This window comes from Sus scrofa, chromosome 13 (assembly GCF_000003025.6).
Source record: "Sus scrofa isolate TJ Tabasco breed Duroc chromosome 13, Sscrofa11.1, whole genome shotgun sequence".
NCBI classification, from domain to species: Eukaryota; Metazoa; Chordata; class Mammalia; order Artiodactyla; family Suidae; genus Sus; species Sus scrofa.
The window spans coordinates 70,496,502-70,522,124 of NC_010455.5; the positions used below are offsets into that span (position 1 = coordinate 70,496,502).

The 25,623-nt window shown below is 39.8% G+C and overlaps 1 long non-coding RNA gene across 1 annotated transcript in view; it reads right to left on the reverse strand.

The window, feature by feature from the left end:
* Positions 1-23,767, reverse strand: part of LOC102158783 — a 91,505-nt gene extending 67,738 nt beyond the window's left edge. The window contains exon 1 of the long non-coding RNA XR_001300316.2: positions 23,620-23,767. This is a non-coding gene — a long non-coding RNA (uncharacterized LOC102158783). The remainder of the gene's footprint in view (positions 1-23,619) is intronic.

The following is a 25,623-nucleotide window of genomic DNA, read 5'->3' on the forward strand; positions in this document are numbered from 1 at the left end:
CATGAATGGATGTTGGATTTTGGCAAATACTTTTTCTGTATCTATTGAGATGATCATGTGGTTTGACAGAGACAATATAAAGTACATGGGAGGATGTGCAGAGGTTATATGCAAATTCTATGCCAGTTTAATATATGTGACTTGAGCGTCACATATATTCACAGGGGTGCTGGAACAAATCCCCCCAGATACTGAGGGAGGACTATATTTGCAAACAAATAGAAAATAAGTCTATGTGGCGTGTGTGCATCGCTGATATAGCTTTGTGTGGTCCATCAAGTGCAGAGACAGCTGGGTAATTAGAGTTACACCTTCTCTTGCCTCTCCTTACACTCCAGACAGGAAATAGAAGGAGAGGCTCATGGATGCATCACATTATATCATTTGCTTTGATCAATACTTGGGCAAAAGAAGGTTAAGTTTTCTTGTGCTTCTTATGCAATCTCTCCTATTAAAAACAAAAACAAAAACAAAACAAACAAACAAAAAACGAGAGTTTCCAGGGCCTTTTTTTTTTTTTTAAAGCGATCGTGTCCTTTACTTGTTGGACTAAGATCTATTTCAATATCTCAAGTAGTAAAAGGAGAGATGTGGGAAAACTGGGGAGGTCAGCAAGTTATGCAGACCAGTCCGAAAACCCTGTCCCATATAAAACCATGGAAAACACTGGCTCCTTTGCCTGAAAAGGGAAGCATTAGTAGGCACATGGTGACTTTCCTCTGCTAATTTAAGAAATGTTATAAAGAAGAAGGAACAGATTTGCTCTGCTTGGTTTCAAAGAGCAGACACAAAGACCAAGGACTACTAGGAGATTGGTTGTGTTTCAGAATGAGAAAATCCTAATAGGCACAATTGCCCAAATATGAGATAAGGCTACTTTATGAGGAGTAAAAACTAGGAGTTTGTTTTTGACCCTTTGCTACAGACTTGCTTCCTGAGAGGCAGATTCAGAGAAAAGATTAGTTGTAGGATCCAGTGGTTTAAAGCCATGACCACCTAAACCATGATTTCCTGAACATTCTTGTAAATTTAAGGAAACTGCATCTTCTGCCTTTCCTTAATTGTTTCTATTTGTAGGACTATAGTCCCCTGAATAACACTGAAAACAATGAAGTCCTATCCCCCTTATAGATAATTCAAACATCCTTCTAAACCACTTTGCAATGTAATATATTTGTAAAACTTTATTTTTTTGGCCACACCTATGGCATGCACGAGTTCCTGAGCCAGGGATGGAACCTGAGCCACAACACTGACAATTTCAAATCCTTAACTACTAGGCTACCAAGGACTCCTGTAAAATTGTATTTTCAAACTAAGTTAAAGCAAAGCTTGTACTTCACAGAAATTACACAGGAGTTTATAAAGTTAATAGTTTTCATTGTAATTTATTTTATACCATTCTTTAAAATTTTTATCTTTTAATTATTAAATATTATTATAAATCTTATTAGTGTTATTCTTTAAAAATACTATCATTATATATTATAATACTTATATGAAACATATTTAAAGGAAATACATATATTTCATAAATACATAAAAGACATAGAAGACCTTTCAGGACTGTGTTCTTTTTTTTTTTTTATAATATATATTTTTTTTATTTTCCCACTGTACAGCAAGGGGGTCAGGTTATCCTTACATGTATACATTACAATTACATTTTTCCCCCACCCTTTCTTCTGCTGCAACATGAGTATCTAGACATAGTTCTCAATGCTATTCAGCAGGATCTCCTTGTAAATCTATTCTAAGTTGTGTCTGATAAGCCCAAGCTCCCGATCCCTCCCACTCCCTCCCCCTCCCATCAGACAACCACAAGTCTCTTCTCCAAGTCCATGATTTTCTTTTCTGAGGAGATGTTCATTTGTGCTGGATATTAGATTCCAGTTATAAGAGATATCATATGGTGTTTGTCTTTGTCTTTCTGGCTCATTTCACTCAGGATGAGATTCTCTAGTTCCATCCATGTTGCTGCAAATGGCATTATGTCATCCTTTTTTATGGCTGAGTAGTATTCCGTTGTGTATATATACCACCTCTTCCGAATCCAATCATCTGTCGATGGACATTTGGGTTGTTTCCATGTCCTGGCTATTGTGAATAGTGCTGCAATGAACATGCGGGTGCATGTGTCTCTTTTAAGGAGAGTTTTGTCTGGATAGATGCCCAAGAGTGGGATTGCGGGGTCATATGGAAGTTCTATGTATAGATTTCTAAGGTATCTCCAAACTGTTCTCCATAGTGGCTGTACCAGTTTACGTTCCCACCAACAGTGCAGGAGGGTTCCCTTTTCTCCACACCCCCTCCAGCACTTGTTATTTGTGGACTTATTAATGAGGGCCATTCTGACTGGTGTGAGGTGGTATCTCATGGTAGTTTTGATTTGCATTTCTCTTATAATCAGCGATGTTGAGCATTTTTTCATGTGTTTGCTGGCCATCTGTATATCTTCTTTGGAGAACAGTCTCTTCAGGTCTTTTGCCCATTTTTCCATTGATTGATTGGCTTTTTTGCTGTTGGGTTGTGTAAGTTGTTTACATATTCTAGAGATTAAGCCCTTGTCGGTTGCATCATTTGAAACTATTTTCTCCCATTCTGTAAGTTGTCTTTTTGTTTTCTTTTGGGTTTCCTTTGCTGTGCAAAAGCTTTTCAATTTGATGAGGTCCCATGGGTTTATTTTTGCTCTTATTTCTATTGCTTTGGGAGACTGACCTGAGAAAATATTCATGATGTTGATTTCAGAGAGTGTTTTGCCTATGTTTTCTTCTAGGAGTTTGATGGTGTCCTGTCGTATATTTAAGTCTTTCAGCCATTTGGAGTTTATTTTTGTGCATGGTGTGAGGGTGTGTTCTAATTTCATTGCTTTGCATGCAGCTGTCCAGGTTTCTCAGCAATGCTTGCTGAATAGACTTTCTTTTTCCCATTTGATGTTCTTGCCTCCCTTGTCAAAGATTAATTGACCATAGGTGTCAGGGTTTATTTCCGGATTCTCGATTCTGTTCCATTGGTCTGTCTGTCTGTTTTGGTACCAATACCACACTGTTTTGATGACTGTGGCTTTGTAGTATTTCTTGAAGTCTGGGAGAGTTATGCCTCCTGCTTGGTTTTTGTTTCTCAGGATTGCTTTGGCGATTCTGGGTCTTTTGTTGTTCCATATAAATGTTTGGATTGTTTGTTGTAGTTCTGTGAAAAATGTCATGGGTAATTTGATAGGGATTGCATTGAATCTGTAGATTGCTTTGGGTAGTATGGCCATTTTCACAATATTGATTTTTCCAATCCAGGAACATGGAATATCTTTCCATTTCTTTACATCTTCTTTGATTTCTTTGATTAAAGTTTTATAGTTCTCGGCATATAGGTCCTTCACCTCCTTGGTCAGGTGTATTCCGAGGTATTTGATTTTGTGAGGTGCAATTTTAAAAGGTATCGTATTTTTGTATTCCTTTTCTAATGTTTCATTGCTGGTATACAGAAATGCAACTGACTTCTGAATGTTAATCTTATATCCTGCTACTTTGCTGAATTTATTAATCAGTTCAAGTAGTTTTGGGGTTGAGTCCTTAGGGTTTTCTAGGTATAGTATCATGTCATCTGCATACAGTGACAGTTTTATCTCTTCTCTTCCTATTTGGATGCCTTTTATTTCTTTTGTTTGTCTAATTGCTGTGGCTAGGACTTCCAAAACTAAGTTGAAGAGCAGTGGTGAGAGTGGGCATCCCTGTCTTGTTCCAGATTTGAGTGAGAAGGCTTTCAGTTTTTCCCCACTGAGTATTATATTTGCTGTGGGTTTATCATAAATGGCTTTGATTATATTCAGGAATGTTCCCTCTATACCCACTTTGGCAAGGGTCTTGATCATGAATGGATGTTGGACTTTATCAAATGCTTTTTCTGCATCTATTGAGATGATCATATGATTTTTGACTTTTCTTTTGTTAATGTGGTGTATGATGCTGATTGATTTGCATATGTTGAACCATCCTTGTGAACCTGGGATGAACCCAACCTGGTCATGGTGTATAATTTTTTTGATATGTTGTTGGATTCGGTTGGCTAAGATTTTGTTGAGAATTTTTGCATCTATATTCATCAATGATATTGGGCGATAGTTTTCTTTTTTGGTGGTATCTCTGTCTGGTTTTGGAATGAGGGTGATGGTGGCATCATAGAACGTCTTTGGGAGTATTCCTTCTTCAACCTTTTGAAAGAGTTTAAGGAGGATGGGCACCAATTCCTCTTTATATGTTTGATAAAATTCACCTGTGAAGCCATCTGGTCCTGGACTTTTATTTGTACGGAGTGATTTTATGACATCTTTAATGTCATTTCTAGTGATCGGTCTGTTCAGTTGGTCTGTTTCTTCTTGATTCAGTTTTGGCAGGCTGTAAGATTCTAGAAAATTGTCCATTTCTTCCAGATTGTCAAACTTGTTGCCGTATAGTTGTTCATAGTATTCTCTTATGGTTTTTTGTATTTCTGCTCTATCCGTTGTGATTTCTCCTTTTTCATTTATAATTTTGGTTATTTGGGTTCTTTCTCTCCTCTTTTTAGTGAGTCTGGCCAGGGGTTTGTCAATTTTGTTCACCTTTTCAAAGAACCAGCTCTTGGTTTTATTAATTTTCTCTATTGTTTTTTGAGTCTCTATTTTTTATTTCTTCTTTGATCTTTATAATTTCCTTCCTTCTGCTGACTTTAGGACTTTTTTGTTCTTCTTTTTCTAATTCATTTAGGTGGAGGGTTAAGTTGTCAATTTGGGATCGTTCTTCTTTTTTGAGAAAGGCTTATATTGCTATAAATTTCCCTCTGAGCACTGCTTTCACAGCATCCCATAGATTTTGAGAGGTTGTGTCTTCATTATCATTTGTTTCAAGGTAGTTTTTAATTTCCTTCTTGATTTCCTCATTGACCCATTGGTTTTTCAGTAGCATGTTGTTTAGTCTCCATGTAGTAGGTTTTTTTCTCTTTGCTTTTCCCATGGTTGATTTCTAATTTCATGGCATTGTGGTCAGAGAAGATACTTGAGATAATTTCTATGCTCCTAAATTTATTGAGGTTAGCTTTGTGTCCCAATATGTGGTCGATTCTTGAGAATGTTCCATGAGCATTTGAGAAGAATGTGTATTCTGATTTTTTTGGATGTAGTGTCCTGAAGATATCAATTAAGTCTAACTTTTCTATTGTTTCCTTTAGGATCTCTGTTGCTTTATTGGTTTTCTGTCTAGAGGATCTGTCCATTGATGTGAAGGGGGTATTAAGGTCTCCTACTATGATTGTATTCTCATCAATATCTCCCTTTATGTCTGTTAATATTTGTTGTATGTATCTGGGTGCTCCTATATTTGGGGCATATATGTTGATGATAGTTACATCCTCTCCTTGGATGGATCCCTTAATCATTAAGTAGTGTCCTTCTTTGTCTTTCTTTATGTCTTTTGTTTTAAAGTCTATTTTGTCTGATATGAGTGTTGCGACTCCTGCTTTTCTGTCATGTCTATTGGCGTGAAATATTTTTCCCCACCCTTTCACTTTCAATCTATATGTATCTTTTGTCCTAAGGTGAGTTTCTTGTAGGCAGCATATTGAAAGTTTTTGCCTTTTTATCCACTCAGCCACTCTGTGTCTTTTGATTGGGGCATTCAGTCCATTGACATTTAAGGTGATAATTGATAGATGATTATTTATTGCCATTTTGAACCTCGTGTTCCAGTTGATTCTATGGTTCTCCATTCTTCCTTTCTTTTTTTTGGGGGGGGTTATATGGTCTCCTGTTATTATCTGCTTGAGTGTATTTTTTTTTTCATTTTTTGCAAATGCAATATTTGGTTTTGGCTTGTGGTTGCCCTGTTTTTTAAGTATGCTAACCCCTTCCCATAATTGTGTGTTTTAGCCTGATGGTCCTGTAAGTTCAAACACTTCATTACTATATTAAAATTAAGAAGAGAAACATACAAACAAAAAAAAGGGTTATTTATTTCCTAACATCCCTTGCCCACATTTTATGGTTTTGATGACTCTTTTTTTATTTTTTTCTTTGTAATTTTATTTTGTTTGAAGCATGTTCATGATTAAATCTGTATGCTGGCTTATTTGAGTGACTGTTCTCTGATTGCGGTTTCCTCAGTCCTAGTTCTTCCTCTTCTTCTTCTTCTTTTTTTTCTTTTCTTTTTTCTTCCCTTTCCTTCCTTTCTTTTTGGTTTAGAGAAGCCCTCTCAATATTTCCTTTAACCTGGGTTTTGTGTTGCTGTATTCTTTAAGTTTTTGTTTGTTGGGAAAAATTTTTATTTCCCCTTCTATTTTAAATGATATTCTTGCTGGATAGAGTATTCTAGGTTGCATATTTTTTCCTTTTAGCACTTTAAATATCTCTTGCCATTCCCTCCTGGCCTGTAGTGTTTCTGTAGAGAAATCAGCTGATATTCTTATGGGGGTTCCCTTGTAGGTAACATTCTGCTTTTCTCTTGCTGCCTTTAGGATCCTCTCTTTATCACTAACTTTTGCCATTTTTATTATGATGTGTCTTGGTGTGGGTCTGTTTGGGTTCAGTTTGTTTGGGGCCCTCTGTGCTTCCTGTATCTTGATCCCAGTATCCTTTAGATTTGGGAAGTTTCCATCGATAATTTCTTCAAATATATTTTCCATTCCCTTATCTTTTTCTACTCCTTCTGGAATTCCTATTATGTGTAGATTGGCCTGCTTTATATTATCCCATAGGTGTCTTATATTGCTTTCCAGTTTTTTGATTCGGTTTTCTGTCTGCTGACCTGATTGGGTGATTTCCATTATTCTATCTTCCATATCACTGATTCGTTCTTCTGCATTATTCACTCTGGTTTTTACTGCCCTTAGTTCAGTTTGCATCTCTGCAAATGAATGTTCTAGTTTTTCTTGGCTCCTCCTTATATTTTCTAGTTCCTTTCTGAGGGTATCTGCATTACTGTTCATATCTTCTCTTAATTCCTTCAGTATTTTCACTATTTCTCTTTTGAACTCCAGGTCTGTCTGACTGCAGAGATCTGTTTCATTGTTGACTGTTTTAGGTGAGTTCTCCTGTTGGTTTGACTGGGGGTGGTTTCTCAGCTTCTTCATCTTGCTTGTTGTTTTCTTTCTCCTGAGGGAGTTGTACTCTCCGTTATCGGGCAGTGTTTGCCTTGTCACTGCCGTGGAATATTTCCTGAGGGCTGGCATTGTTGGTCAATCTTTTTTGAGGCAGTGTGGCTTTTCTGGAGTGTTGATGGGGCTAGCAGTGTTTCTTTGAAGCAAAGGAGGACTTCCTGAGGGCAGACAGGACTGGGAGGTCCACACCATGATGGTAGCAGATTTCACTTGGTCAGGCAGAGCTTGCTCTGGTGTTTTTAGGCTGGGGGGTTCTTGCAGGGGGTTGGCAGTGTTAGGCAGCTGTTACTCAGGAGTGCAGCACCCCCTGTGGGCTGGAGCAGCTATCTGGGTCACTGAGAACCTAAGAGGCTCTTCTCTAGGGCAGCCCAACTCAGAAGGACGGCCTGAGAATGTAGGCGGATCTTTTCACAGTCTGGCCAAGCTTGTTGCAGCTTTTCTGGGCTGCAGGGGCTCTTCCAGGGGGCTGGTGGTGCTGAGCAGCTATTCCGTAGGAGTGGGGCACCCCCTGAGGGCGTGGGTGGCTAGCAGGGCTGCTGAAAGCCCAAGAGGCTCCTCCCCAGGGCAGCCCGACTCAGAACGACCATCTGAGATCTTTTCCCGGCTCAGCCAGGCTTGTTGCAGCTTTTCTGGGCTGCAGGGGGTCCTGCCTGGAGGTGGCAGTCTTATGCAGCTGATCTGCTATAGCTTGGCACCCCCTGGGGACTTGGGCGGGTAGCAGGGCCGCTGAAAACACAAGAGGCTCCTCCCAGGGGCAGCCCGACTCAGAAAAACCGTCCGAGAATTAGGCCGATCTATTCACAGCCTGGCTAGGCTTGTTCTAGCTTTTCTGGGCTTCAGGCCTTTTCTCGGGGGCTGGTGGTGTCTGGTGCTGCTCTGCGGAAGTGTAGCCCCTCCAAAGGGCAACCAGGCCTGTGCAGGGACAGCCCCTGCGGTAGTAGGCTTCAGGAAATTGTTGAGGCCAGCCCTCCCGGATGGCAGGCAGCCCCAGGTCGGGTGAGAGCGTAGGGGGTGGCGGGGTGGGGGGAGGGGATGCACTGGGAAGCACAGCTTTCTGCTAGCTAGTGGCAGGACTGTGTTCTTTTTTTTTTTTTTTTTTAATGTATTTTTTTTTCTTTTTTTTTTTTTGTCTTTTTTGTCTTTTTTTTGTTTGTTTGTTTTTGTTGTTGTTGTTGTTGCTATTTCTTGGGCCGCTCCCACGGCATATGGAGGTTCCCAGGCTAGGGGTCTAATCGGAGCTGTAGCCACCGGCCTACGCCAGAGCCACAGCAATGCGGGATCCGAGCCGCGTCTGCAACCTACACCACAGCTCACGGCAACGCCGGATCGTTAACCCACTGAGCAAGGGCAGGGACCGAACCCGCAACCTCATGGTTCCTAGTCGGATTCGTTAACCACTGCGCCACGACGGGAACTCCAGGACTGTGTTCTTAATGATAGCCTCTAACATGTAAAACTCAGAGACAAGTGGGAATTTTTTTTAGGGCTGCACCAGTGGCATATGGAAGTTCTCAGGCTAGGGGGGTAAATCAGAGCTATAGCTGATGGCCTATACCACAGCCACAGCAATGCCAGATCCCAGCTGCATCTGTGACCTATACTGCAGCTCACAGCAATGCCAGATCCTTAACCCACTGAGTGAGGCCAGGAATTGAACTCACATCCTCATGGCTACTAGTTGGGTTCATTACCACTGAGCCAGAATGGGGGCTCCAAGGTTAACTTCTTCAAAATTTTAGATAATCAAAAATTCCCAAGGGCTTTAGAACAAGAACCTACTTTAGATCTGAATTGTTAATGTTATCTCATGTTCAGAGCAACAGAACATAATAGAACTATTTACCGAGTACCTGTGAAAACACTTTAGCCTTATCCTCTTGATTTGCAGATGAAAAATCTGTGAAAATATCTAAAGCCACTTTGGGATGTTATAAACCCCATATTTATGAGGCTTGAATTAAAGTAAATGCTTATATTACACAGGGAACATATTGCAGTAGCCATAACCAAATTCTCTGTTAAAACTTTATGCTTTGTCCTCATGACTAGCAAGACATCTGGGCTCACCTGAAGGAAGCCTTCAACGACACGCTTGAACTCCTGTGTGGAACTCCTATGAAAGAAACATCTTTCAAGGTAGAGTGGATACTAGTTTTCCAATTAAAATCTTTAAAGAAAATAACCCAGAATCTATTTAAATTGCTGTTATATTTACCACTCTGGTAACATATGCCAAGACTGGAGAGAAAAAGAAATTTGGGAATGTGTTCCTGCTAATGATTGATAACTTGAGTCTGCTCACTTAAAATAATGTTTTCTGGTTGGATAATGAAAAATATTTAAGACATATTTTTTTAAGACACACAATTAAATTTAAGCTGCCTGACTTCAGGGACCATTTTTCTCAACACTGGATATACTGAAACTATTTGGTCTGGTAACAGAGATAGAACTGAGATAACGTAACTCTGTACCTGGCTATCTAGTTGACAGCTGTTGTTTAGGAGAATATGATTTCTACTTTTATGCCTCTTTACTCAATTCAACAAAAATTATTGAGCTCTTAAATATCCAGCATTATATCCAGTTTATGTAGATAGAAGTCAAACTGGCTATTTTTACTGTAGAGGGACCTTTGGATACTATGCAAGTTGGGCAATGGGGTACACAGTCCAGTGAAGACTGGGAAGCAGTGAAACAGGGAAATCCTAGGGATGGTGTCTATGGGTAAAGCAGTCTTGTGCACTGAAGGGTAGAAAAGAATGCACTGGGATCAATCCATCTATTTAGATGGTGGCAATAATGCTGGTTGAGAGTGTTGACATTGGTCGTATTTGTGATTAAGAATTTTTCTTGAGTTTCTCCTCAGGTGTTTACTACATGCTGATTTCCCCCCAACAAAGGTGAATGAAAATAACAAACTTTCCAGGTTCATTGACATAAGAAATGCCTTCTTCTCTGAAGTTGGCACTGGGGTCTCAGCCAACACCATGCTTCTCTTCCACATCCTCACCTTCCTTCTCGAGCACAGACTCAAGCCCATGGACCTGGCCATTGGTCACTTGGCTCTCTTTCACTTATTCATGTTGCTAACTGTGGCATTTATGGCTTCAGACATCTTTGGGTCTCAGAAAACTTGGGATGACATCAAGTGTAAATTGGTTCTTTACTTGTACAGGTTGATGAGGGGCCTCTCCATCTGTACCACCTGCTGGCCAAGTCACCCAGGCCATTACCCTAAGTCCCAGAAACTCCTGTTTGGCAAAGTTCAAACATGAATCATCACATCACAACCTGTACTACATTCTCTTCCTGTGGGTTTCTAATATGGCCACCAGTAGTAACTTCTTGGTGTCCATTATTGCCACCCCCAATGTGACTGTGACCCATCTTCTATTTGTCACTAAATCCTTCTCACTTTATCCCATGATTTACTTCCTTAGGTACTTATATTTTGCACTGGTGACCTTCCAGGATGTCTCCATGTTGGTGCTCATGGCCCTCTCAAGTGGATACATGGTGATTCTTTTGTACAGGCACCAGAAGCAGACCTGGCACCTTCACAGCACCAAGCTTTCTCTAAAAGCATCTCCAGAAAAAAAGGGCCATCCAGACCATTCTGTTGCTCATGAGTTTCTTCATGGTCATGCACTTTTTTGGCTGTAACTGTCTTCTCAACCTCAAGAATGTTGTGGAATAACAACCCTGTGCATTTGTGTGTCCATATGCTTGTAAGAAATGGCTATGCCAGCATCAGTCCTTTGGTGCTAATCAGCACTGAAAAATGAATAACTGAGGTCTTATAATCCATATGGGTGAAATGACTTTAAATGTGTGGTTATTCTTCAATGAAATGACTCATCTAAAAGATAATCTAAGGTACTGACTTTAAAATAATTAATCATGGTGTATTGGAGTTCCCATTCTGGCTCATCAGGTCAAGGACTCAATACATGTCTGTAAGGATGTGGATTCAATCCCTGGCCTTGCTCAGTAGGTTAAAGATCTGGCACTGTCATAAGCTGTGGTGTAGTTTGTAGATGTGTCTCCAATTCAGTGTTGCCATGGCTGTGGTATAGGCCTCAGCTGCAGCTCTGATTCAATTCCTAGCCCAGGGACTTCCATATACCACAGGTGTGACCATAAAAAAAAAAAAATCATGGTATATAGCCTGTTCTCTCTGGGTCAACTGTAATATGTGGATTTAGCCTTTGTTAAACCTGTTTACTTTGATACATGTGGCTCACAAGTACACAGCAGATCATTTAACAACACACCCACCTAACAAGATAATTTGGGGGTCTCATCTAGATCGCATTCATAAGAATTGAACCCCTTACACAGTAACAAACTTTATTTATTTTTTGGCCTTTTTAGGGCTGCACCTGTGGCATATGGAAGTTCCAAGGCTAGGGGGTTGAATCAGGGCTCTAGCTGCCAGCCTACGCCACAGTCAGAGCAATGCCAGATCCAAGATATATCTGTGACCTATACCACAGCTCACACAAACACTGGATCCTTAACCCACTGAGTGAGGGCAGGCATTGAACGTTCATCCTCAGGGATACTAGTCAGGTTCATTACCACTGAGTCATGACAAGAATTACGAAACTTTAAAGGAGTTGAAAGATAATCAGTGTTTATGTGGGGATGTATGAAGGGGAAAAGAAAATCAGAAAGTGAAATTTACAAATGGTACCAGGAAAATCTGAGGGATAACTGTGGTAATTATTTCACATGCCTTATATATACTGAAAATAATCAGTTAGATTCTTCACATATGTACAGTTTACTATATATCAGATAATTTAAAAAGATATTAAAAAAGTGAAAGAACAAAGACCAAAGTCAGCAGAAGGACGATCAGAGCAGAAACAGAGACCAAGAAAACAAGAAAAAAGATTAATGAAACCAAAAGCTGTTTTTTGAAAAGATAAAGAAAACTGATGTCTTTAGCCACTCTCATTAAGAAAAAGAGGAGATGACTCAAATAAATGAAATAAGAAATGACAAAGGAAAAAATTTAACTGATATCACAAAAACACAAAGCATCATAAAAGTATACTATGGGCAGTTACATACCAATAAATTAGACAACCTAGAAGAAATGGATAAATTCCTGGAGACATATAATCTTCTAAGGCTGAATCAGGAAGAAATAGTAGTGAAATTGAAGAGTAATTACTATTCAGTTTCACTACTAGTGCTTGTAATCAAAAAACTCTCAGAAAACAAAAGTCTATGACTGAGCAGCTTCACAGGGAAATTCTACCAACCTTACAAAGAGTAGCTAGTACCTACTTACCCTTCTCCAACTATTCTAAAAAATTAAAGAGGAGGGAATACTCCCAAATTTATTCTACAAGGCCATTATTATTACCCTGATACCAAAAGCAGACAAAGAAACTACAGAAAAAGAAAATTAGAGGCCAGGGCACAGTCTTTAGGGTATTAGCCTACTGTGGCCTCCTTTGCCTGACAAAGCAATAAAGCTATATTTTCCTCCTTTGCTCCCCACCCCCAAAAGAGAAAATTGCAGGTCAATATGTTTGATGACTATAGATGCAAAAAATCCTCAATAAAATATTAGCAAACCAAATTTAAAAATATATAAAAAGGATCATACACCATGTTCAAGTGGTATTCATTTCAGGGATGAAAGGATGGTTCAATACCCACATATCAATCAATTAACCACATTAATAAAAGGAAGGGGAAAACATTATATAATCATTTCAAGAGATGCAGGAAAGGCATTTGACAAAATTTAACATCCATCCATAACAAAAATTCTCATTCAAGTACATATGGAGAGAATATATCTCAACATAATAAAGGCCATTTCTGACAAACCCACAGCTAACATCATACTCAATGGTGAAAAACTGAAAGCTTTTTCTCTAAACTCAGGAACAAGACAAGGATGCCCACTTTTTCTTGCCACTTCTGTTTAACATAGTTTTGAAAGTCCTAGCTATAGCAATCTGACCAAAAAAAGAAAGAAAGAAAGAAAAGGAATCTGGTTTGGAAGAGAACAGGTAAAAGAGTCATCATTTGCAGATGACATGATACTATATATAGAAAACCCTAAAATCTCTATCGAAAAACTATTAGAACTAATAAACGAATTTGGTAAAGTTGCAGGATATATTCAATTTATATATAAATATATTGGTTTTCTATATACTAATAATGAACTGTTGGAAAGAGAAAACAAGAAAACGTTCCCATTTAAAATCACCTCAAGAAGAATAAAATACCTAGGAATAAACTCAACCAAGGAGGTGAAACACCTATGATCTAACAACTATAAAACACTGATGAAGGAAATTGAATATGACACAAAGAAATGGAAAGATAGTCTCTGTTCATTGATTGGAAGAGTTAATATTGTTAAAATGCCCATACTACCATAGGAATCTACCGATATAATGCAATTCTTATCAAAATATCCATAATACTTTCCACAGAATTAGAACAAACGATCCTAAAATGTATACAGAACCACAAAAGACTCCAAAAAGCCAAAGTAATCTTGAAAAAGAAGAACAAAGCGAGAGATACCATGTTCCCTGATTTAAAACTATACTACAAAGCTAAGGTAATCAAAATAGTATGGTACTGGCACAAAAAAACAGAAACATAGATCAATGGAGAGCCCAGAGGTGAATTCACATTTATACAGTCAATTAATCTACAAGAAAGAGGCAAGAATATACAATGGGGAAAAGACAGTCTCTTCAATAAACAGTTTTGGAAAAACTGGACAGCTGCACACAAAAGAATCAAACTCGACTACTTAAACTATATAGAAAAATAAATCAAAAATACATTAAAGTCTTAAGTGTAAGACCTCAAATCATAAAACTTTTGGCAGAAAACACAGGCAATACGCTCTTCAATGCTGGTTTTAGCAATATTTTTTTAGATATGTCTCTTAAGGCAAGGGAAACAAAAGTGAAAGCAAACAAATGAAACTATGTCAAACTAAAAATCTTCTGCACAACAAAACAAAAAGGCCACCTAGTGAATAGCAGAAGACATTTACAAATGATATATCAGATAAGAGGTTCATATTCCAAAATATACAAAGAACTCATACAAGTCGACATCAAAAAAATAAACCCAATTTTTAAAATGGGCAGAGGACCTGAATAGACATTTTTTCAAAGAAGACATATAGATGGCCAAGAGGCACATGAAAAGATACTAATATCACTCATCAACAGGCAAATACAAATCAAAACCATAATGAGATATCATCTCACACTTGGCTATTATCAAAATGACAAAAAAATAGGAGTTCCCGTTGTGGCACAGTGGTTAACGAATCCGACTAGGAACCATGAGTTTGCGGGTTCGGTCCCTGCCCTTGCTCAGTGGATTAACGATCCAGCGTTGCTGTGAGCTGTGGTGTAGGTCGCAGACGCAGCTCGGATTCTGCGTTGCTGTGGCTCTGGCGTAGGCCGGCGGCTACAGCTCCAATTAGACCCCTAGCCTGGGAACCTCCATATGCCGCAGGAGCAGCCCAAGAAACAGCAAAAAGACAAAAAAAAAAAGGCAAAAAAATAACAAGTGTTGGTGACAATTGGAAGAAAGGGAACTGTCCTACACTGTTGGTGGGAATGTAAGCTGGTGCAGTCACAATGGAAGCCAATATGGAGATTTCTCAAAAAATTTGAGAGAGAACTGCCATACGACCCAGCAGTTCCACTCCTATATATTTATCCAAAGAAAATGAAAACACTAATTAGAGATGATATATGCACTCTATGTTCATTGCAGCATTATTTACAACAGCCACACTATGGAGGCAACCTTAGTGTCCATCGATAGACAAACTGATAAAGATGTGGTATGTATACACACAATAGAGTATTACTCAGACGTAAAAAAAGAATAAAGTCTTTCCATTTGCAACAACATGGTTGTATCTAGAGGATATCATGCTAAGTGAAATAAGTTAGACAGAGAAAGACAAATACTGGATGATTTCACTTATATATAGAATCTAAGAAAAAAAAAACAGATGAACAAACATAAAACAGAAACAAAGTCATAGATACAGGGAACAAATAAGTGGTTGCCACAGGGAGCATGGTGAGGAAAGGAGAGAAAATAGGTGAGAGAGATTAAGAGGTACAACCTTCCCATTGCAAAATAAATGGTCACGGGGATAAAATGTATAGCATGGGGAATGTTGTCAATAAGTTATGTAACATCTTTGTGTGGTAGCAGATGGTAACTAGACTTATTGTGGTGATTATTTTGAAATGTTTAGAAATACCAAATCACTATGCTGTGCACCAGAAACTAAGGTAGTATTGTAGGTCAATTATCCTTCAAAAACTAACAAATTCACAGAAGAAATCAGTTTTGTGGTTACCAGAGGCGGGTGGAGGGAGGGGACGAGGGATGGAATGAACGTAGTTAAAAGGTGCACCTTTTCAGTTACAAGTAAGTACTTTGAGTGTAATCTACAACACGATAACTATAAAGAATACTGCCGTATGTCATATATGAAAGTTGTTAAGAGAGTAAGAAGAGTTCTCATCACAAGGAAAAAAAATGCCATTTCTTTACTTATCTACATGAGATGATGGATATTCACTGAACCTACTACAGTAATCATCTCATGATATGTGTAAATCAAATCATTATGCTGTACACCTTAAACTTATACAGTGCTGTCAATTATAGCTCAATAAAACTGCAAGAAAAAATAGGTTCTCGAAGGATCCCCCAAAGAATAAACACAATAAACAACTTATCGTGATTATATTTTTTAAAAAATAGGCGAACAGTGGTTGTAAAACTAATCAAAATGTGATTAAAGACACAATTTCAGCAAACCTCGAATAGGAAAAATTCAAAGAAAATCACGCTAGAGAGATCATAACGAAATTGCTAAAGCCCATAGATAGAAACATCTTGAGAGCAGCTAAAGAGATATTACATATCAGGAAACACTGACCATAGATTTCTCATTAACAATAAGAGATATCAAAACAGTGGAAAACATCTTTCAGTGCTACAAGACCAAAGAAGAAGACAACCCCGCTGCTGTTCTATATCCAGAAGAAATATCCTTCAGGAATGAAGGTAAAATGAATTAATTCTCCAAGTAAAACTGAGAGGTTTTTTTTTTTTTTTTTTTTTTTTTTTTTGCCAGCCTGTCTTCTCCATGAGAAACACTTAAGTACTTCACACTGAAGAAACATGATCCAGAGAGAAAGGTGGTGCTTCAGGAACCAAAGGGGAGCACAGAATGTTAAACAAGATCATGGCCAAGGAGAGCAGACTTACGGTTCCCAGAGGGGAGGGGAAAGGAGAGGAATGGGCACTTGGGGGGTTTTTTTGGATGCAAGCTGTTATATTTGGAATAGATGGGCAGTGGGGCCCTACTGTACTGCATAGGGAAAGGTGTGTGATTGAGTCACTTTGCTATACAACAAACAGAACTTGAAGAAATATTGTAAATCAACTATACTTTAATAAAATAAAAAATAGTACAATTATCAAAAAGAATTGCTAAACAGCTGGGTTGCTAGGAAAGATACTTTTAATTCTTCTTAGGTTTTCATTAAAATACACAGAACTGTTTAAAGCAAAACGTGTAACACAGACTAGCAGGGGGTTTCACGAGATGTAAGTGTAATGCACAGAATAGCAATGGTGCCATAATGAACCCATGTGGTGCTGAGGTTTTGACAATCTACATGAAGTGGGATGATGTTAATGCTAAGCCAGTCATGAAAAATTAAATATGTGTGTTATAATCCTCAGGGCTACAACACGTAAAACTGCTCAAAGACAGACTGCCAAAATGCCGTTTGACAGTAGAATATTAATATTATTCAAATAATTCAAAATAAAGCAGGAGAAGATGAAAAGAATAAAATGCAGAGGAGACAAACAAAACACAAAAGCAAAGTGATAGATTTCAATCTAACTGTATCTGTAAGTATACGAAATGTTAATAATCTAAACAATCTAAATAAATGCAAAGATGGAGAATGATTTATTTTTTGGGTTCATCCGTGGCATGCAGAAGTTCCCAGGCCAGAGACTGAACCCATGCTACAAAACAGCCCAAGCCACAGTAGTGACAATGCTAGATTCTTAACCTGCTGAGCCACCAGGGAACTCCAAAAAGTGATTTTTTTAAAAAGTCCATATTACATGTATTCTAAATGGGAACACTTTAAATACAGAGTGAGAGAGATATTGTAAAGAGTGAGAGTAAGAAGTCTCATTTTAAATGTCAGGTAAATAGACATGGAGTTGAAGCATTTACTTTTTAAAAATTGAGATAACACAGGGAGTTCCTGTTGTGACTCAGTGGAAACAAATCCAACTAGTATCCATGAGGATGCAGGTTTGATCCCAGCCCTCTCTCGGTGGGTCAGGGATCCAGCATTTCTGTGAGCTATGGTGTAGGTTGCAGATAAGGCTCGGATCCCACATTGCAGTGACTGTGGCATAGGCCAGCAGCTGTAGCTCTGATTTGACCCTTAGCTTGGGAATTTCCATATGCCTTGGGTGTGGCCCTAAAAAGAAAAAAAAAATTGGGATGACACATAAAATTTAACATGTTAACCATTTTTAAATGTACAGTACAGAGGCCTGAAGTACATACCAGCAGCACCATCCATCTTCAGAACTCTTTTCACTTTAAATAACTGAAACTCTGTTCCCATTAAATCAACTCCCCAGGCCCCTCCCCCAGCCCATAGCAACCACCACTCTACTTCCTGCCTCCAGGAATCTCACTGGCTAGGAACTTCATGGGAGTGGAATCATGCAGTATTTGTTCTTTTGCCAAGGCTTATTTCACTGAGCACAATGTCCCCAAGGTTTATCCTCACTGCAGGACGAGTCATAGCTTCCTTCCAGCTCTGAGAGGCCCCTCTCTGTTCCCTCTTTGCCAGAACAGCACAGCTTCTGTTATGACTTAAAGAGAGAAAAGAAATGGGAAACTCACCCTCATGCAGGATGTGTCTCCAAGTTTGAGATCCCTTCACAACTGGCCTACTTTTGCTTACTTTTCAGAGTTCTTGGACAGTTGTCTTTTAGATTTTGTCCAAAGATTTTCTCTGTAATTAGCAAAAGCAATGAGTTTTACCATAGAAGAACTGGAATTTTTCCACTGTATTTTCATTTCAATTTTTAAACTTTACATTTTATTTCTAGAATTTTCACACGGCTCTGGTGGTGATGAAAGTGTTCCTTCATAAGAGTGTGGACTTTAAATTAACAAATGTGTATAATAAAGAATATGCATTCTCTAGTTTTTACTCTTCAGGAGCAAGAAATAAGCAAATAACAATTCATTCACAAATATTCTCCAGGGTAAGATCAACTATTTACAAGTAAAAAATCCAAATTGCCAGAACATGCAAAAATCACATTTCTATTGAAATTAAGGAGGAAAGAACTACGTATCTTCAAAAGTCCAGATCCTGTAATAACCACATATATATGCATGATCAAATTAAAGGAATGAATATGGGACTTAAAACATGAGAAAAATCAAAAGACCTTAAAAATACGGAGTTCCTGTCATGGCTCAGCAGAAACGAAACTGACTAGTATCTATGAGGACAAAGGTTTGATCCCTGGCCTCCCTCAGTGGGTTAAGGATCCAGCATTGCTGTGAGCTCTGGTGTAGGTCACAGACATGGCTCAGATCTGGCATTGCTGGGGCTGTGGTGTAGGCTGGCAGCTACAGCTCAGATTGGAACCCTAGCCTGAGAATCTCCATATGCCGTGGGTGTGGCCCTAAAAAGACAAAAAAATATATATATGAAGGCATGTCTCCCACTTCTTTCCTCTCATGGATTTCTTTCTCATGAACCAGCCTGGCAGCAATCATAGAAACCATATCCATCTGTCAGAGGATACACAAAAGGAGCCTTTGAGGGCTGGAGAGTATGGGGGGAAATTCCAGAGGTGAGAACCCAAAAAGGGGTCCTAATTCTATGTATGTCTCTGCAAGTGTTTCCAAGACATCTGCACCCTTATATTCACTGCAGCGTTATTTACAACAGCCAAGACATGAAAAAAACCTGAATGTCCATAGATGGATGAATGCATAAAAAATGTGGTGTGTGTGTATGTGTTTGGCTATAGAAAAGAATTAAGTCTTGTCATTTGTGACAACATGGATGGACTTTGAGAACATTATGCTAAGTGAAATATGTCAGGAAGAGAAAGACAAATACTATATGATCTCATTTATATACATAATCTATAAAACAAACAAACAACAAAACTAAAAAAACAAAGAAACAAAAAAACCCAAGACCTCAGTTCACAGATACAGAGAACAGATGGTGACTACCAGTAGCAGGGGTTGGGGGCTGGGCAAAATGGGTGAAGGGCAAAGGGTACAAATTTCCAGTTAAAAAATAAATCAACCCAGGGGATAAAACGTAGACCATGGTGACTATGTTAATAATGCTGTATTGCATATTTGACTGTTGCTAAGACAGTAGATCCTGAAAGTCCTCATCACAAAAAAATAAATTTTTTGTAATTCCCTATGGTGACAGATGTTAACTAAACTTGCTATAGTGATCATTTTGCAATATGTACAGATATTGGATCATTACATGGTACACCTGAAATTAATATCATGTTATATGTCAATTATACCTCAATAAAAATAAATATTAACAAATCAAGAAATAACAAATGCTGGAGAGGGTGTGGAGAAAAAGTTACCCTCTTTCACTGTTGGTGAGAATGTAAATTGGTACAACCACTATGGAAAACAGTATGGAGGTTCCTCAGGAAACGAAATATAGATCCAGCAATCCCACTCCTGGACATCTACCCAGACAAAATTTTCATTGAAAAACATACAGGCACCCCTATATTCATCACAGTGCTATTTACAATAGCCAAGACATGGAAACAACCTAAATATCCATCGACAGAGGAATGGATTAAGATGTGGTACATATATAAAATGGAATATTACTCTGCCATAAAAAAGAACAAAATAATGCCATGTGCAGCAACATGGATAGAACTAGAAATTCTCATACTAAGTGAAGTAAGCCAGGAAGGAAAAGACAAATACCATATGATATCACTTATTCATAAAATCTAAAATATGGAAGAGATGATCCTATCTAAAAAAAACAGAAACAGATCATGGCCAAGGAGAGCAGAGTTGGGGTTTCCAAGGGATAAGGAGCAGGGAGTGGGATGGATGGGCATTTTGGGGGTTTGGGGGGATGTAAACTCTTATATTTGAAATGGATGGGTAATGGGGCCCTACTGTACAGCACAGGAAAATGTGTATGATTGGGTCACTTTGCTGTACAACAGAACTTGAAGAAACACTGTAAATCTACTATAATTTTAAAAAATAAATTAAAAAATAAATTTAACAATACATTAATAAGTACAAAATCTTTGCTGTCAATGAGCTCCACTTTACAGCCAAAGGCTTTGTGACTTAACACTCACAATTTCCAGTGTGCATTCTCTGTGGTTAATGAGGCACTGGAAGGTGTTCACACATTAATTACATTAATAAGATTTATATATGCTAAGAATTTTTACATATTGAATAAGAGATTCATTGTTCTGAGAACATTTTCCACATTAATTTCAGTTCTAAATGATCTCTCTCCAGATGAATCCCCTGCTCCCTGATGAGGATCATTTATAACTGAAGAATCCCTACATGGTTTTCATCCCACAGACTTCGTACAACTGTTGAACAAGAGCTGAGCTGAGCTTAAGGACTTCCCACATTTACTACATTCAGAGATTTTAATGGTTGAATGGTTTCCTCCCTTGATTTTAGAGGGCTTGTAACAAGTTGAATAGGAACCTCCAAAATTCACCCAGAACTTCAGGTGATAATCCTATTTGGAAATGGAGTCTTTGAAAATGCAATTACTTAAAGTCAGACTAGACTAGGATGGACCCAACTCCATTGACTGGTTTCCTTAAAGAAGTGTGGGGAAGCACAGGCACACAGGGAAGAAGGGCCCATGAGGACAGGGACTGGAATGACACGTAGCACTCAAAGAAGTCCAGTTACCGGCAATCACAGAGCTCAGAGAGAGGTATGGAACGGATCCTCTCAGAGCTTCAAGAGGGGTCAGCTCTGACAACACCTGTTTTTCCAGCTTCTGGTTAATTTGCTGAACAGCAAGAGAATAAACTTTTTTTTTTTTAAGCCGCCACCCATTTGTGGTAATCTATTATGGCAACTCCAGGAACCTGCCACAGGGTTTTCTTCTGAGGTATAATGAAGTGAGGCTCTCTAAAGAGAGAATGAATGAAGAGAGCCTCACTTCATTCATTGTGGTGTTTTGAGGGATTATTATCTCTACAAATATTTGGTGGGTAAAGAGCTTTACCTCCTGGCACTGTGGCTCCTCATGTTCATTAAAATCACAGGAATTCCAGAGTTACCATCATGGCTCAGCAGAAATGAATCTGACTAGGATCCATGAGGATGCAGGTTCAATCCCTGGGCTCACTCAGTGGGTTAAGGGTCTGGCATTGCCATGAGCTGCGGTGTAGGCTGCAGATGCGGCTCAGATTTGGCATTGCTGTGGCTCTGGTGTAGGCTGGTGACTACAGACCCCTAGCATGGGAATCTCCATATGCCCTAGGTATGGCCCTAAAGAGACAAAAAAAAAAAAAATTTCACAGGAATTCTTTCTGGTACCACTTTTCTGCTCACAATGAAGTGGTGTTTTCTGGTGGTGAAAGCTCCCTACATTTATATTGACTATTATTATTATTTTTATTATTACAGGAATCTCTCCACTACTAATCTCTTGAGGTCTTATGAGGTTTGTTACACCTGAAGGTTTTCCCACACTGATTACATTCTAAAAGTTTTACTCCTGCACAGGTTGAGCTATTACAGAAGACTTTCCCTCACTCATTATGTTCACAGGTGTTCACGCTAGCAGTTTCTCTCAGCTTTGCCTAAACTACATGAGAAATGCCCTCAAATAACTAAAGGATATTTTTCTTAGAGGAATATGCTCTGAGCTCAGGTGAAACTGGTTTCCAGTTTTACCACATTCTTTTCCTTCCTCCGCAGTCAATGCTTTATTGCAAATGAATGTAACTGGTTGAGATCTCCTTTGCAAATAAGTAATACAAATAACTGTTCTTTGTGAATACCCTTATCATCTACCTAGGTATATCCTTGGTCAAAAGTGCCCTGCTGTGTGTATGACGTTTTGGTTTCATGTCTACTCTTCCAGAATCAAAGAGAGCTCCACTGAAAATAACCCCTTCTCTATCTGAAAAAGCACCTGGCACAAGGCAATTGGTACCAAACAGAAAACAAAACAAACAACAACAACCAAGTAAGTGGAAAAGAATGAAAGAAAATGCACAGTTTGGAGGGTGACTAGAAACTAAGGAGCCAGAGAGATGCTGGGGGGAATGACAGAGTAACCCCAACACACCCTGCTTCATAAACATGATGACAACACTGGGGAAAAAAAAAAGTCACAATGAACTCTTTCAGAACTCTCAAAAATAACAAGACTTGTAACAATTAGGAGCACGCTCATTCAAGAAAAGTGGCCAGAAAACGAAATAAAACACAACACAACAAAAAAGAAGAAAAGAATAAAAGGAAAATGGCCAAAGCTCAGTTGGAACAGCCAGCTCTGTGGCATTTAAATCACTCTATGCACACTCTCTTCGCCTTACCTGTGGGTATCTTTGAAAATCAAGAGCCAGCAATCAGGGTGAAAATCTACAGCCTAGCAGCCGGCGGAGGGGAAGGACTGGGCTAGGACACACTCAAAGTGCATTCCCAGGGAAGTGTCATTATTTCGCCTGTCTAGAAATGCCTGCGATAACCCCACTCAAAGGCCTCCTCTCATTTTACCTTACTCAGAATCACCCACTGAGAAAAGCATTTTCTCCAGATGCATCTGTCAGAAAAAATCAGCAGCAATTGAGCTACCTGAGGTAGTGATAACAGGGTAAAAACCAAGCTAACCAAAAGCTTTTACAAAGTAAAATCTGGAGAACGAGCTGTCCCTGGCGGGGGCAGGGAGAGAGTTGAGTTCCTGGGGAAAATAAAAGACCTTGAACACACACAGGATTGTGTGCATACTCAGGGCCGTGGGTGTGCTAAGGAAGATGGTTTGCACAAGCAGGAAGCAAAGATGAAGGTGGCGTTATCAACTGCCTTCCTTCTCTGAAGGCCTGTCCCAGCACACACAGTACCTCTCAACTGTGAGATATACTAGCCCCATGGTTTTAAGAAAATCTCTCTGCAATGATCAGCTGACCAAAACGGTGACACAGCAGGGATTCCAGTGGTCACAATGGAGAAGAAAAATGCAGACCTTACAAAATTAGGAATCCCACAACCCCAAGATCAGCAATGTTAACACCCTGGGCGGGTATCCTTTTATCTCATTCTCCTTCAGAAAAATATCACCCTCAGCTGTTGCTCCCATGGCCTCCACTCACAGTCTCTCAACAACTCACCTGACTTCTGCTCCCAGCATGTGAAGGACCCTAGTTCCAATGACAGCATCAGAAACCTTCAAGGCACCTCTTGGTCCCCTCTGCTCACTCCCTGTGGTCTTCAGCCTGAGGAGTCTTACCTTTCTTCCTGAAACCCTCTCTTCTCCAAAATCCCTATCATGACTCCCACCTGATGTGCCACCGACCTGACTGCCTGCTCTGTCTAAATGTTACTGCGCCCCAGGACTCAGGGCAAGGTTCCCCGGGCTTCTCTGGCCACTTGGTCACTGTTGGTCTCCTGGATTACAGTTGACTCTTGAACAACACAGAGGCTTAGGGACACTGACCCTCTACAAGGTTGAAAATCCACATATAATTTCCCTATAAGTGGTTCCTCCCTACTCAAGGTTCAGCACCTGCAGATTCAACCAGCTGGGGGTCGTGCTGTACTGAAGTATTTTCTAGGAAAACAGTGTGAGGATAAGTGGACCCACACAGGTCAAACTCGTGTTGTTCAGAGGTCTGTAACTGTAAATATTGTCCAGTGCCCGTGACTCCCTCCCTCCCCTCCGACCCGCAGTGCGCTCCACATGGATATCAAATAGTATGTCAAACTTAACAATGCAAATGCAACTTCCTAACCTAACAACAACATTTTTCCTGCCCCAAGTCTCCTCTCCTCTCTGCCTAATATCAGGCGGCCTGAACCCCCTGTACTGCCCAAGCTAAAACCCAAGAATCATGTTTAGTTTCTTTCACCCCTTATTGGTCACATCTACCTCTCAGCAAGCCCTGCCTGCTCTAGAGCCAACATAACATATATCCCAGATCCAGTCAGTCTTTTTTTTCTTTTTACGGCTGTGCCTGCGGCATATGGAAGTTCCCAGGCTAGGGGTCGAATCAGAGCTTCAGCTGCCAGCCTGTGCCACAGCCTTGGCCTCACCAGATCCAAGCCGAATCAGTGACCCATGCCACAGCAACACTGGACCCTTAACCCACTGGGTGAGGCCAGGGGTCGAACCAACATCCTCATGGACACTATGCCCAGATCTTAACCTGGCTGAGCCACAACGGGAACTCCCCAAATCCAACCACTTTTCCTCTGCTCTCAGCTAGTCATGCTGTCGTGTAATACAATAGATACTCTACTGACACCCGTGGATGCTCAAAAGTCCTCCCCTCACAGATTCCATTTCCCAGAGTCACTTGTGGGTTCAGGCTGCTGGAATCTGGGGGAGGAAGGAGCACCTGCTGCCTCCAGCCTGACCCCTATGACTTCCCCCTCAATCCTCCTCCCACAGGCTAGAGGCGGGGGGTAAGCTGACAGAGTCAAAAGTTGTTCTAGTCAGGACACCTTCTGGAGCAGTACCTCACAGACACATCACACTGTGCAGTGAGTAGGAGAAAAAGTCCTTAATGTTAAGCAACTGAGGTTTGCAAGTTTTTTTGCCTTGCAGCCAACATGTACTCTAACAAACACAGAAAGCACATGAAGAGACTGGTCCACCCAGACCAGGAGATACCTCCGTGACAGTGCCTGACTTGTCTGCACCAGACAAGGTGAACTTGAGCCTAAAGCATACGATTTTTACCTTCACAAGGATAAGGCATGGGTGGATATCAAGTGTCAACAATTAAATTTGAAATTAATTTAATTTAAAAGACAATTCCTGCATCCTCTTCTCTTGCTCCTGGAAAACGGTCTGTCCATCAACTGCCCTTCCCTCACTGTTTCCATGGGTCCCTTGTCTGTATGGCTTTGGTACATAGCTAGAGCAGGAAGGGAACCACGTGATGTGAGTCAGTCAACAGATACTTAATACCACCAATCATTTGGGCCCTGGGCTTAAACCCAGGACCAGAAAGAAAATGAGTCATACTCCCTGCCTTGAGCAGCTCCACAGTCTGGCAATTTCTCCTCGGAGTGACCACTCTGGAAGAGGAACTCTGCTGCATTAACAAGCTGACCTGCTGAAGATGGGCCAGTCCAGGATACCAGGGGGTCCATTATCTGGGTCTCAGTCT